Here is an 11,874-nt window from a genome sequence, read left to right as displayed (position 1 = left end):
TACACAGAAATCAATAAAATAAGTGTATTTCATCTTCAAACCTTTATAATGAAGTTAAAGACATAGTAAGAGAAAACGTTATAGCTCTACCCTTAACTGCTTTTATTGTTGAGCAAGAAAGTTTGAAATAAGTTAAATGTTCAATATAAGAAACCAAAGAACAAGCAGAGAAGGGTAGAGTCAAAAGTGACACAGTTAATAAAGTAGAACACAGGAACTTGAACTAATAAACACCAAAAGCTGGTATTTTAAAGACATATTTAGGGAAGACAAGCTCCTGGCAAGCCCTATGGTCAGGGAAGGTGAGGGGATGTAGACAGATTTCAGAACGAGAAAGGAGGTGGAGTGACGGCGACGAAGGAGAGGAAAAGAGTTGTGAGAACTATCCATGAGTTTTGTTAGTAAATTAAAAAGCTTAAATGAAGTGGATGATTTTGTAGGTAAATTCACCCACAAAGCGAGAGTAAGTCTGGATAAACCAATCCTGTGACTTGCACGCTCGCTACTTAAAAAGGTAAAAAGCTGCCAAAACCAGATGACTTTTCAAGTAATTTTACCCAATATCCAGGGCACATGTGATTCTTATTTACACAAACTCTTCTAGAACAGAGGGGAATATAAAGAATTAATCATTTCATAAAACCTTCACGAGAAACCTAATAAAGATGGCTCTTCCCATATGCACAGTTACAGACAGTCCTCTCTTATGAGGACAGATACGAACATACCAAATAAAATATTAGCACACTGTACCCAGCAATATATTAAAACGTGCACTGTGGTGAAGTAGGGCTTATTCTAAGAACATGGGGAAGCTTTATCATTAAGAGATCCATCAACACAATTCATTCCATACAACATACCAAAGAGGAAAAACCACCTGATTTTATCACTCTGGGACCAAAATGCACCTGATAAAATTCAATAGATTTCCTAATCACAACTTGATGTAAATAGAAATTGAACTTACATAATATAATGAAAAGCATTTTCCACGAACCAACAACAAATATGACCCTAAGTGATGAAATACTGAAGGCGTCAAAGGCAGAAACAATTTAGAAATGCCCAATACGTAATATTGCTTCAGACAAAGCAAAGCAATTAAGCGAGAGAATTGTGTATGTAAATATTGCCAAAGAAAAGCCAAGTGAGCATTAGTTTTGTTTTTTTAAATGGCTAAAAGTTAACTTTATTTTTTACAGCTTTATTGAGGTATGTAGTATTAAAAAACTGCACATAATTAATATATAAATTTGGTGAGTTTGGACACATACATATATACACTTGTGTTACCATCACCACAACCAAGGTAATAAACACATCTGTCATCTCAAAAAGTTTCCTTGTGTGTCTTTGTTGTTGTTTTTGGTAATAACACGTAACGTGAGAGCTCCTTTTTAAGGTGCACAATACCTTACTGTTAACTGTAGGCACTATGGAAATTGCTTACCTTGTATAACTAATTGCATACCCATTGACCAGCCACTCCCTGTTACTCTCTTTCTCCTATCCCCTGGTAATCCTATTGTCTATTTCTATATGTTTGACTATTTTAGGGGCCTCATATAAGAGAAACAACATGCAGTATTTGTCCTCTTGTGACCGGCTTATTTCACTTCGCATGACGTCCCCCGGGTCCATCTATATGGTCGCAATGGTAGGATTTCCTTCTTCTGTAAGGCCGAAGAGCGTTTCTTTGTATTTACATGCCACATTTTTTAACCCATTCACTTGTTGAACATTTGGCTGCCGCTGAAATGAATATGGAGTGCAGATATCTTTTTGAAATTAATTTCCTTTCCTTTGAATAGCTGGGAAGTAGGATTGCTGGATCATAAGGTAGTTCTATTTTTAATTTTTTGTAGGCCCTCCATACTGTTTTTTATAGTACCCGCGTCAATTTACATTCCTGTCAGCAGTGTAGAGGGCTCCAACTTCCCCACATCCTTGCCAACAATTACCTTTTTTCTTTTTTTTATAATAGTCATCCTAATGGTGTGAGGTGATACCTCAGTGGGGTTTTGATTTACATTTCCCTGACGATTAGTGAAAAAAGTTGCGCATCTTTTCATGTACCTGTTGGCCATGTGTATGTCTTCCCCGGAGAAATGTCTATTCAGGTCCTTTACCTGTTTTTAAAATTTATCATTATTATTTTTTGACTATTGAGTTGTAGGAGTTCCTTACATATTTTGGAAATGAAACCTTTATCAGGTACATGGTTTGAAAATACTTTCTTGCATTCTACAGATGGCCTCTCGCTTACTCCCACCCCACGTTATCTGATCTTCTCATTTTGGCCAAATCTGGCAGGACCTACCGACAGTTCTTGCTTTTTAAAAATTTACATACTTTTATTCACTATGCAGATTGATCAATTGAGTTGTCTTATCGTTTTAAGGATGCACTCCTGATTTTGGCAGAAACACACTGTCACAGTCCATAAATAAAATCAGTCTCAGAGAATTTTTCCCATCCTTCACAAGGTACAGAGATTAAACCTGGGTGGGAGGAACGTAGCCGACGGCTTCCTGTATGACAACGTATGTAACCTGGGCAGATCTGATGGTTCCATTTTAAGCGCACTTTAAATTCCCTTCTAGCATGTTTCGACTTCTTCTCCATGAGCTGTCTCTCTCAAGGTGAAATGAATTACTGCCTTTCCCGTTTCAAAAATAGCCACTAATACTTAAAATATCACCATTTCAACTTTCAAAATGCACACACAGTCAAGGAGCCAACTTAATCGAAGTTGGTTTCCAAGATTGATAGCTAAAGTAATTTGAATAAAATGATGCTATTAAAGGCAAACTGGGCCGCGGTGGGCATTTGGGATAAAGTGGAGAACGCAGTTTCCCCGAGGCTTCCCGGGCAGCACCGTTCACCCCAGCTGCTGGGTCTGAGGACACCCAGCTGCCGGGTCTGAGGACACCCAGCTGCCGGGTCTGAGGACACCCCGGCTGCCGGGTCTGAGGACACCCCAGCTGCTGGGTCTGCCCTTGACTCTGCTCCTGGAGGCAAAACTGCTCCTGGCTCCTCTGGTCCCAGACTTCCTATGGAATGCTAATTTTCCTGTCATCTTGTTCCCTCTCTCTCTGTGCCGGTTTTCAGCATCTCTTTAAAAGGGGTCTCTTTTGTGACTTGGCCATATATTTTTTTCAACTAGACAGGTGAGCCCTTATGTGTTTGGGGAGGAATGAGGAAACTCCTTAGCCTTTTTTTTTTTTCAGTCCTTGCCTCGCCCGAGGACTTTTTCCTATTGCTTCCAGAGAGAGTGGGAGGGAGAGAGAGAGAGCGCAAGAGAGAGAGAAATATCACTTGGTTGTCTCCGGCAGGTGCCCCAACAGAACTGGGGATCACGCCTGCAACCAAGGTACGTGCCCTTGGCCAGAATCGAACCCAAGACCCTTCAGTCAGATGGCTGATGCTCTAACCACGGAGCCAAACCGGCCAGGGCATTAGCATCTTTTAAGACTTAAATATTTGTGATATACACATTACCTGTGTCACTTAATTTTCAACAGCAAATGCCAAACAGGTGCATGGTAGAATATTCAGTCTACTGGTAGCTAAGAAAGGAAGGATCAGTTCCACGCTCTTTGAGAACCTACAAGCACAAAACTAGCCTTTGCTTATCACAGCTTTCTACAGTTTCAACCAAAATTACTCCCCTCCCCCTGCCGTTCCTCACCCCTTCCACACAGACATTTTAAAAAATGAGTGTGCTGAAATTTAAATGCTGTCTTTCTTTTGGAGATGAGAAGAACCAGAGTTTGCCACCCTAAAATATAGGGTGATATAGATTATTTTGGGGGATATAGATTATTTTAAGTTTGTTATTATTATTTTTTAAAAATACATCTTTATTGATTTCAGAGAGAGAAAGGGAGAGGGAGAGAGAGAGAGAAACATCAATGATGGGAGAGTCGTCATTGATTGACTGCGCCCTGTAGGCCCCGAACTGGGGATGGAGCCCGCATCCCCGGCATGCGCCCCAACTGGGAATCAAACCGCAATCTCCTGGATCCTAGGTCGATGCTCAACCGCTGAGCCGGGCAAGTTAGTTATTTTTAAGAAACAAAAGACTCAGAAAGAAACTTTGACCTTCCCCCTAATTGCCTAAAATAATTCAGATAGAGGAATTGCTCCAGGAAGGGAGCTATCATCATAGATAACTATAGGTCAGTATGAACTAGAGTGATAGACAGGGAGGGCCTGGCAAGGCCCATTTGATCGAAGAGCTTGCTGTGTCCCTTTCTTCAAGATCGCCCTGCAAACAGTCACTTACCAAACATTTGCTTTTCCATCTGCATGTGAATTGTCCTCTTGCCCTTTGAAGTCCTTCACCCCCCCACTTTGGCCTTAGCCCAAGGTGGCCTATAAGCCTCAACTGCTTGATCTGTCTTTGGGTCTCAGGTTCTTATGGAACCATCCTCCCTCCCATGTATATACTTAATACATTTGGTCACTCCTGTTACTCTGTCTTGCGTTCATTTGATGATTAATCCAGCTAGAATAATTTAGAAGGTAGGAGGAAAATTATGTTTCCCTTCCCCAGGAAATAATACCAAATATGGGAAAAGCCAGACACTCAACGATATAAATAGCTTCATTATTTATGCAGTAAATGGGATTATCTGCCCTCCTTCCCTTTCTGAGGCAGAGCACGAGCCCATCCCTCTGCTAGGGATCCAGATCGAACCAAAAAAGTATAATAAAATTAGGTCTTTTGAAAAAAAGAGAGAAGCCACAGAACCTGGCTAGCACAACACGCCAGAGGCGATTTCACGGTTTGGCGACATCCCATCCTGAGGGGAAGTGTGTTTTCCTTTCCCCCTCTTAGGTGAGGCCTTAAAGGACTTGAGGCCTCCCCCTTACGGACAGAAAAGCTCGGGCTGAGCCTCAGTCAGGGACCAAGGGGGAGAACAACACAAAGGGCCCTGGGAGAGGGCAAAACGGGGCCAAGGCCCGTCGCCTCCGCCTTGTCTCAGCAGCAGGACGTCGCCGGGACGCCTGGCCTGAGCACCCTGCCCACGAGGCCACCGAGGCACGCAGGGGCTTTCCTGCCCGAGCTGATCCCTTGGTGCGGGCGGACTTGGGCCACCACCTACGCCCATCAAGTTGGTGAGGGCCCCTTTTTAACTTGGTAGGATTTGGACTGGCTTTGCAACAATGGGACTATTATTAGTCATGACAGAAAACAGGGGTTGCCCAGAGAGTGCCAAAGCCAGCATTTGTGCCGGTTTCTTCGAGCGATCTGTTTGAACCATGTTTTCTTTCCTTCCTCCCACTTGCGTCCTACCAGGGGACCCACCGTTTCTGTGTACCCCATCGTGTGTGCGTGTGCATGTGTGTGTGTGCGTGTGCATGTGTGTGCGCACACGTTTACATCTAGATTTGTTTTTGTATCTATCTATATTGAAAAACCTGAGTTCACACCAATGTCTCCAAGTCCAGTTCAACACCATAGGGTTGTTTTTGATTTTTCTATTCTGATCTGAACTCTATACTTTAAAAAATGTAGCCCTCGTGTTGGAGCTCTCTCATTCAGCGTCCCAGCAGGGGAGCAGCCAGCCGGGCTTCTTTCTTTTATGTGGACACTCCATATAGCGATAGAAAGATGAAATACCTATGTCAAAATGAATGCTGTTCAGTTCATCTTCAATAGAAATTGTTTGGATCAAATAGTTTAAACTGTATTTGTTAAAACCAATTTTCCGCTTTCTTCACCAGGTGGTGATGGGAGTGGGGTTTCCGTCTTGCTGGGTTTGGCCGTATTAACGGCAGGAGTGACCGTGAGGCCCAGGCCTGCTGCTGCTCCCACTGCAGAGCCTCTGCCTTGTTGGGCTCTCATCTCAGGGGCTACTTCTAATGGGTGTAAAGTAGTGGAAATTTGGCAAGGTTCTGACTTACATTACTGAGTAATTCAGGTTCTCTTTTCACACATTAAAACAGAAACAATATTTGGACCTCAAATAATCCAGGTTGATTGAGTGACCTGGATCATCCCTAGCACACGTCCCCCTGAGTTACACTGTCTCAGTGACCTAATGATTCTGTCACGGGGCTGCCCAACCATCTACCTGCCCCCCTCTCACTCCCTGGTCCATTTTCTTCCCAGGGCATGGGAGGGACTGGGAATTATTTACAAGGATGAGTTCATTTAATCCTCACTGCAATCCTATAATTGTGAGGTAGGTACTGTGATAGATCCCGTGTTACAGATGTGGAAATGGAGGCACAGAGAGGGCTAGGTATTTTGCCCGGGTTGCACAGTACTGAGGAGGAGCAGCATCTGAACCTAGGCAGTCTAGCTCCCAAATGAAAGTCCTTCTTCACCCTCTCTCCACCGGTACCCCTCGCCCCGGAGCTAACCCCTCCCGGCGGAGTGGTGTCTACACCTCTCGTACACATTCATACATAGATATAGAGCTTGGGAGTTGGTCTTTTTTCTTTTAAAACACATACGGGGCCCTAGCCAGTTTGGCTCAGTGGTTATAACGTCGGCCCGAGGACTGAAAGGTCCCATGTTCAATTCTGGCCAAGGGCACATACCTCGGTTGCAGGCTCGCCCCCCAGCCCCGGGTGGGGCAAGTGCAGGAGGCGACCAATCGATGTGTCCCTCTCACATCGATGTTTCTCTCCCTCTCTCTCCCCATTCCACTCTCTCTGAAAAAAGCAATGGAAAATAAATCAATAAATCAATAAATCAATAAAACACATATGGGATTCTGCTACAGTCATGGTCCTTTCACCTGCTGAGCTGCCGGAGGTGTCTGCCTGTCAGAACTTGGGGGTTGTCCTGTGTTTCTTCTCCTTGGTTTCCCATATCCTGTGCCATCGAAACAGTTGAACCGTTCCCCACTGATGACATTTAGGTTGCTTCCAAAGTTTTGTAACAACAAATACTGTGGCCAAGGTCTCCGTCATTTCATATTGTGTATGTAATAGTGAATATTTCTGCAGAAAATTCTTCCTGGAGGTGGACTGCCGTAGAAGGTTCTGAACATGTTAATTGGCGATATGCCGCCTTGAAGTAATAAAACTTCCCAGGCCCCCTCAACTGCCCATGTTGCACACTTGTCAATGCCACATGTCAGCAAACTTCTAAACACATATCTAACAATTTTTACACTTGACCTTAGCCAAAAGGCCAAGAAGCGATGTAGCTAACAATTTTTTATGTTTAACAAATTTATGCATGCACCCGGTGACCAGGTAAAGTGCACAGACCCGCCATCCTTAGTTCCACTTTCCAGGTGTCTTATAATCATTCCTACTTTTTACTTCCCCCTACATAACAGGGTCCACAAGGTAGAGTCCCACACCTCGAACCCTTCTCCCCGAGGGTTAGTTCAGTGACATCTGGGGCATGTCATGCAAATGTTGCCAATTTTTACAGAACCCACTTAAAATAGTCTTTTAGAAAAGTTTTACATTTACAGAAAAATTGCAGAGATAGTGCTGAGTTCCCACATACACCACTATTATTAACATCTTACATTAGGATGGTACATGTGCCACAATGAAGGAGCCAATGCTTATGCGTGTTATAACGAAGGTCCACACTTTATTCAGATTTTCTTAATTTTTAGCTAATGTCTGTTTTCTGTTCTAGGCACCACACACATTACATGCCTCCCTAGACTCCCGGCTGTGGGTTTATCAGACTGTCTTTGTTTTGACAACCTCAACAGCCCCATTCCCATTAGTGCACCTGCTGGTGCTTGGCGACCTGGCACTACCTCCTGCCTATTAGCCCAGTGATGTCACCTAAGCCACAAAATCTGACACCGAGAAGTCCCTTAGCAAGCCTGGCAGCCGCCAGACTCGCACAGGTGACTCTTAGGTAGAAAATGTTTTCCCTCGATCAGGACAAAATAAACTCCCCTGGGCTTGTCTGTCTCCCCAGCATATTCCTCTGCCTCCTCCTGTGGGTACAGACCCGGCCGTTAGCCACCGATGCCGGTACCAATCCCTCCTGCTCGAGGCAACGAAGTTCTGTGCCGCTCTCGGCTGGAGCTCCGGGGGGTGACGGCCGCACACCTCCCTGTCCCAGGGGCCCCGAGAGCAACCAGGGGTTCATGAGCCCCCGTCTCGGAGAGGCCTCCCGGGCCCTCATCGCATGCGGCAGAGCGGTTTCTACACAAACACTATACTCGGCAGATGTCACCTCAATAAATCTGTGTCTCAAATTAAAATCCATCTGAGACCCAGAGGGGCTTGTTCTGGCCGACGGGCTGGGACGCTCGGGGGGGATCGCCCGTTTCTGGGCGGTCAGGGTCGAGTGCAGGTGAGGGCCTCACCCAGTGCGCCGGTCGGCTCGCGGGGCACAGCCACCACGCCAGTGACTGTAACGGCAAAAATTAACGCGAGGCACGTGCACCAGGCGGGGCTGTCCACCGGATGAGCAGGCAGTGCCCGGGGCGAGGCTCTGGCCAGACTGCCCGCTGGTGGCCGTCAGCCTGGCGATGTTTCCTTCATGTTGTCGCTGCGAGAATTTGCTGGGGCTCGTGTGGCTAATGTCTATTCGCCTCACCATCCAAGATGAGAGTCTCACTGAGTGTGTCCCTGCGTCTCCAGTCTAGTCACCTGACCTCGGGTCTGGCATTACCTCTGTTCCTTACGGGGGCTGGCCTTCGATGTAGAAAATGCCACATCCATTCCCTTTGTGGTGGGATCGCGCCATTGTCATACCCAGATGCTCACAGCAGGTAGAGATTGCTAATGGGTGTCATTACCGGCACATATATTAACATTTTTGTTCTTGTTATGGAACCTGGCGGGCACACTCAATAGCTGCAATTTCAATCCTGGTTCCCGGCCCGTGGTGGGAGGATCCCATTCGGCCCGGAATGAAGAGGTCTTGTTCTGCTGGAGGCCCGGCACTCTCGGCCCTTTCTCTTCTGGAGAGAATTGCAAAACCACTGCAATGAGGAAATAATGCCACTGTTATGTATTGGAGACTTAATGTGCTATTTGACGTAGCGGTCCATGCTGTTTTGCTTGCAAAATTGGCTAGATTATCTTGAAGTATATGAACTGTCAGAAAAGCCGTACCAGCAAATGACGGTAATGAAATTTTTTTAGCAGAAAGGGAATGGGTCCGACTCACTCATGCATCTGAGCTGCAATTTTTGTAGATGTTTCTAAAAACATTCAAGTAAAATTCACTGGTGATAGCACCGTGGCAGTCATAAATGGTGAAACAGAAAAACCAGAGTTGTTTTCTGACTGCATCGTAATCTTGAAGCTCAGGGAGGTGCTGGGGGAGTGGAATTGTAGAAAGCTGGGAGGGACTTAGATGAACCAGAGTTGTTCTAATCCAATCTTTCTTATTTTGTCCTTAAAATGTTTTTATTTAAATGTATTTGTTTCAGGTCTTCCTTAAAAAACACCCCAGCAATAAAATGAACACACACACTGATGTTTCCTTTGTGCCCTTCCCCCACCCACTGCCCCCCCCCCCCCCTTTCCCAGGGGCGACCTATCCTAAAGGTGCCAGCATCCATAGGGGGAGGGAAGTGTTTCCTTCTTTCCTTCTAGATTCTTTGGCCTAATAATTAAATCAACCTAAGATTAACAAGAGAAAAAATAAATTTAATTTTGTACACATGAAATTCATAGAAATAAGAGACTCAAAGAAATGACCAAAGCAGGCAGCTCTTATACTTTTTAAACAAAGAAACAATTGTTTGCAAAGAATTGACAAAGGCATGTCCAGGGTGGATGCTGTGCCAGTTGTTAACTCATGGCTTTTTTTTTTTTTTTAAATATATCTTTATTGATTTCAGAGAGAGGAAAGGAGAGGGAGAGAGAGAGAGATAGAAACATCAGTAATGAGAGAGTCATTGATTGAGCCCGCAACCTGGGCATGTGCCCTGACTGGGAATTGAACCCTGATCACCTGGATCCTAGGTGGATGCTTAACCGCTGAGCCACACCCGGCCGGGCAACTCATGGCTTCTTAAATCCAAATTCACCCTTCGGCACTGCTCTGTGACAACGGGTTGAACTCTAAGCATTCCTTCTTCACCGTGGGCATGGAGGGCACTGAGGGGGCACAGCAGGAGCGCGGGGTCTCTTCCTGGGCGGGATGTGGTTTGCACTTTCTCGCCCCTATTGCACACTCGGTGCTGGTGGTGGTGGTGGGATATCCCAGAAAGGGAATGGGTCCTACTCACTCATGTATCTGAGCTGCAATTTTTGTAGACGTTTCTAAAAACATTCAAGTAAAATTCACTGGTGATAGCACTGTGGCAGTCATCTGCCACAGTCATCTGTGAGTCAGGGGGTGTTCTGACTCACAGTCACCCCCTCAGGGATACTGAAGCCAGGGCCTGGTGACCACCTCGCTGTGAACCTCATGCTGACAGTAGTGACCTCTGGGTGCCCCCACCAGCCTCAGCTTGACTTCATCACAGAAACGTGCTCCCTGCTTGCTGGGTCTGTGGACCCACCCCGGTCCAGGCACTCAGGGCACTTCGCCATCCACTGGGCTGTGACCACAGCTCCCCCTTGAGGCTCAGACTGCAGCTTGGTCAAGGGACCCCTTTCTAAGGTTACACTTCCCAAGTCCTCACCCTCAGCCCTGGCACATTCAGAATTTTCTTCCCAGGTATCTAATTATCCTCCCATCATAGTTTGTCTTTTTACATTAAACTTCCCTCTAAATTACTGTGTGGTTTGTCTGCTGATGGCTCCCAGAGGGATACAGATGTCCCAAGGATGCCATTTCTCCTTCCTTGTCTGCGCCTTTAAGCCTCTTTACCCCATTCAGTCTTTGCAGCTTCTCTTCTTAATCTCATTCTCACTTATAAAATCACCATCTAAATTTTGAACTCCTAACTGCAGGAGTATCCACCAAAGCAGTTAGTCTAACTTTTTAAAACCTGGGTTTTTAAGACCTAATCAAATCTTACTTCCGCACCCTATAAAACCAAAGAGAGGTTTGCACAGAGATGTTCATTCCTGCATTATTTGTAACAGGGGAAAAGATGCCATAAACATCCTACATGCCTGAGTCAATTTCATTCATTTGGGGGAACCAGTTTGCCATCCCCCCAAAATACCTTTTGGGGATATTGTTTTAAGGTGGTTATTTTTAAGAAACAAGACTCAGGAAGAAACTTTCATCTTCCTCTGCCTAAAAGAATCTGGGACTGGTCCTCTATCTATCATCATACATACCTATAGTTTAATATAAACTGTTATAGACAGGGAGGAACCTGTCTTCATAAAAATAAAAAAAAATCAATCTAGAGAAAAGCTGAAAGAGTATTTCAATGAACACCCCTCTAGAGTCCCAGCATTTATCCATCACTGAGCTCTCATTGCTCCAAACACTAAAGGCAGTTATTCAAGTTCTCAATTGTGATCTGCAGACCCTTGGGGTCTCGGGACGTTTCAGGGGACCCAACAGGTTACAAGTATATCACCAATATGCGATTTGCCTTCTTCCCTATGTTGACACTTGCACTGATGGCTCAAAACCTTAGCAACAACTGTCCTGGTTACCACGATATTCCTCCCTCTGCTGTGCAGTAAAAGATTTTTTTCGCTTAATAACGTCCTTGATGCAGTAAAAATAATTGTATTAAATCTCAGCCACTGAGTACATTCTGTGTGATAAATGGGAAGTACACTGAAAGGCTTCTGTTGAACACCCAAGTTCAATGGTTGTCTCCAGGATAAACACTTGTCTGGCTGTTGTGCTACAATGTAACTAGTTTTCTTTCCTGAAAGCATCATTTTTATTTGAAAGAATGATTGACAAACTATGCTTATTAAGATTTGAGTGTTTTGCAGATATGATTTTAAAAGACTAGCCAAGTGAGCCTGCCACTTCAAGGAAAGCAACTGACAGTATTT

The sequence above is a fragment of the Miniopterus natalensis genome, chromosome 2 (assembly GCF_054644295.1).
Source record: "Miniopterus natalensis isolate mMinNat1 chromosome 2, mMinNat1.hap1, whole genome shotgun sequence".
Lineage (NCBI taxonomy): Eukaryota > Metazoa > Chordata > Mammalia > Chiroptera > Miniopteridae > Miniopterus > Miniopterus natalensis.
The sequence above is the reverse complement of the archived record's forward strand: the minus strand, read 5'-3'. Positions refer to the sequence as shown.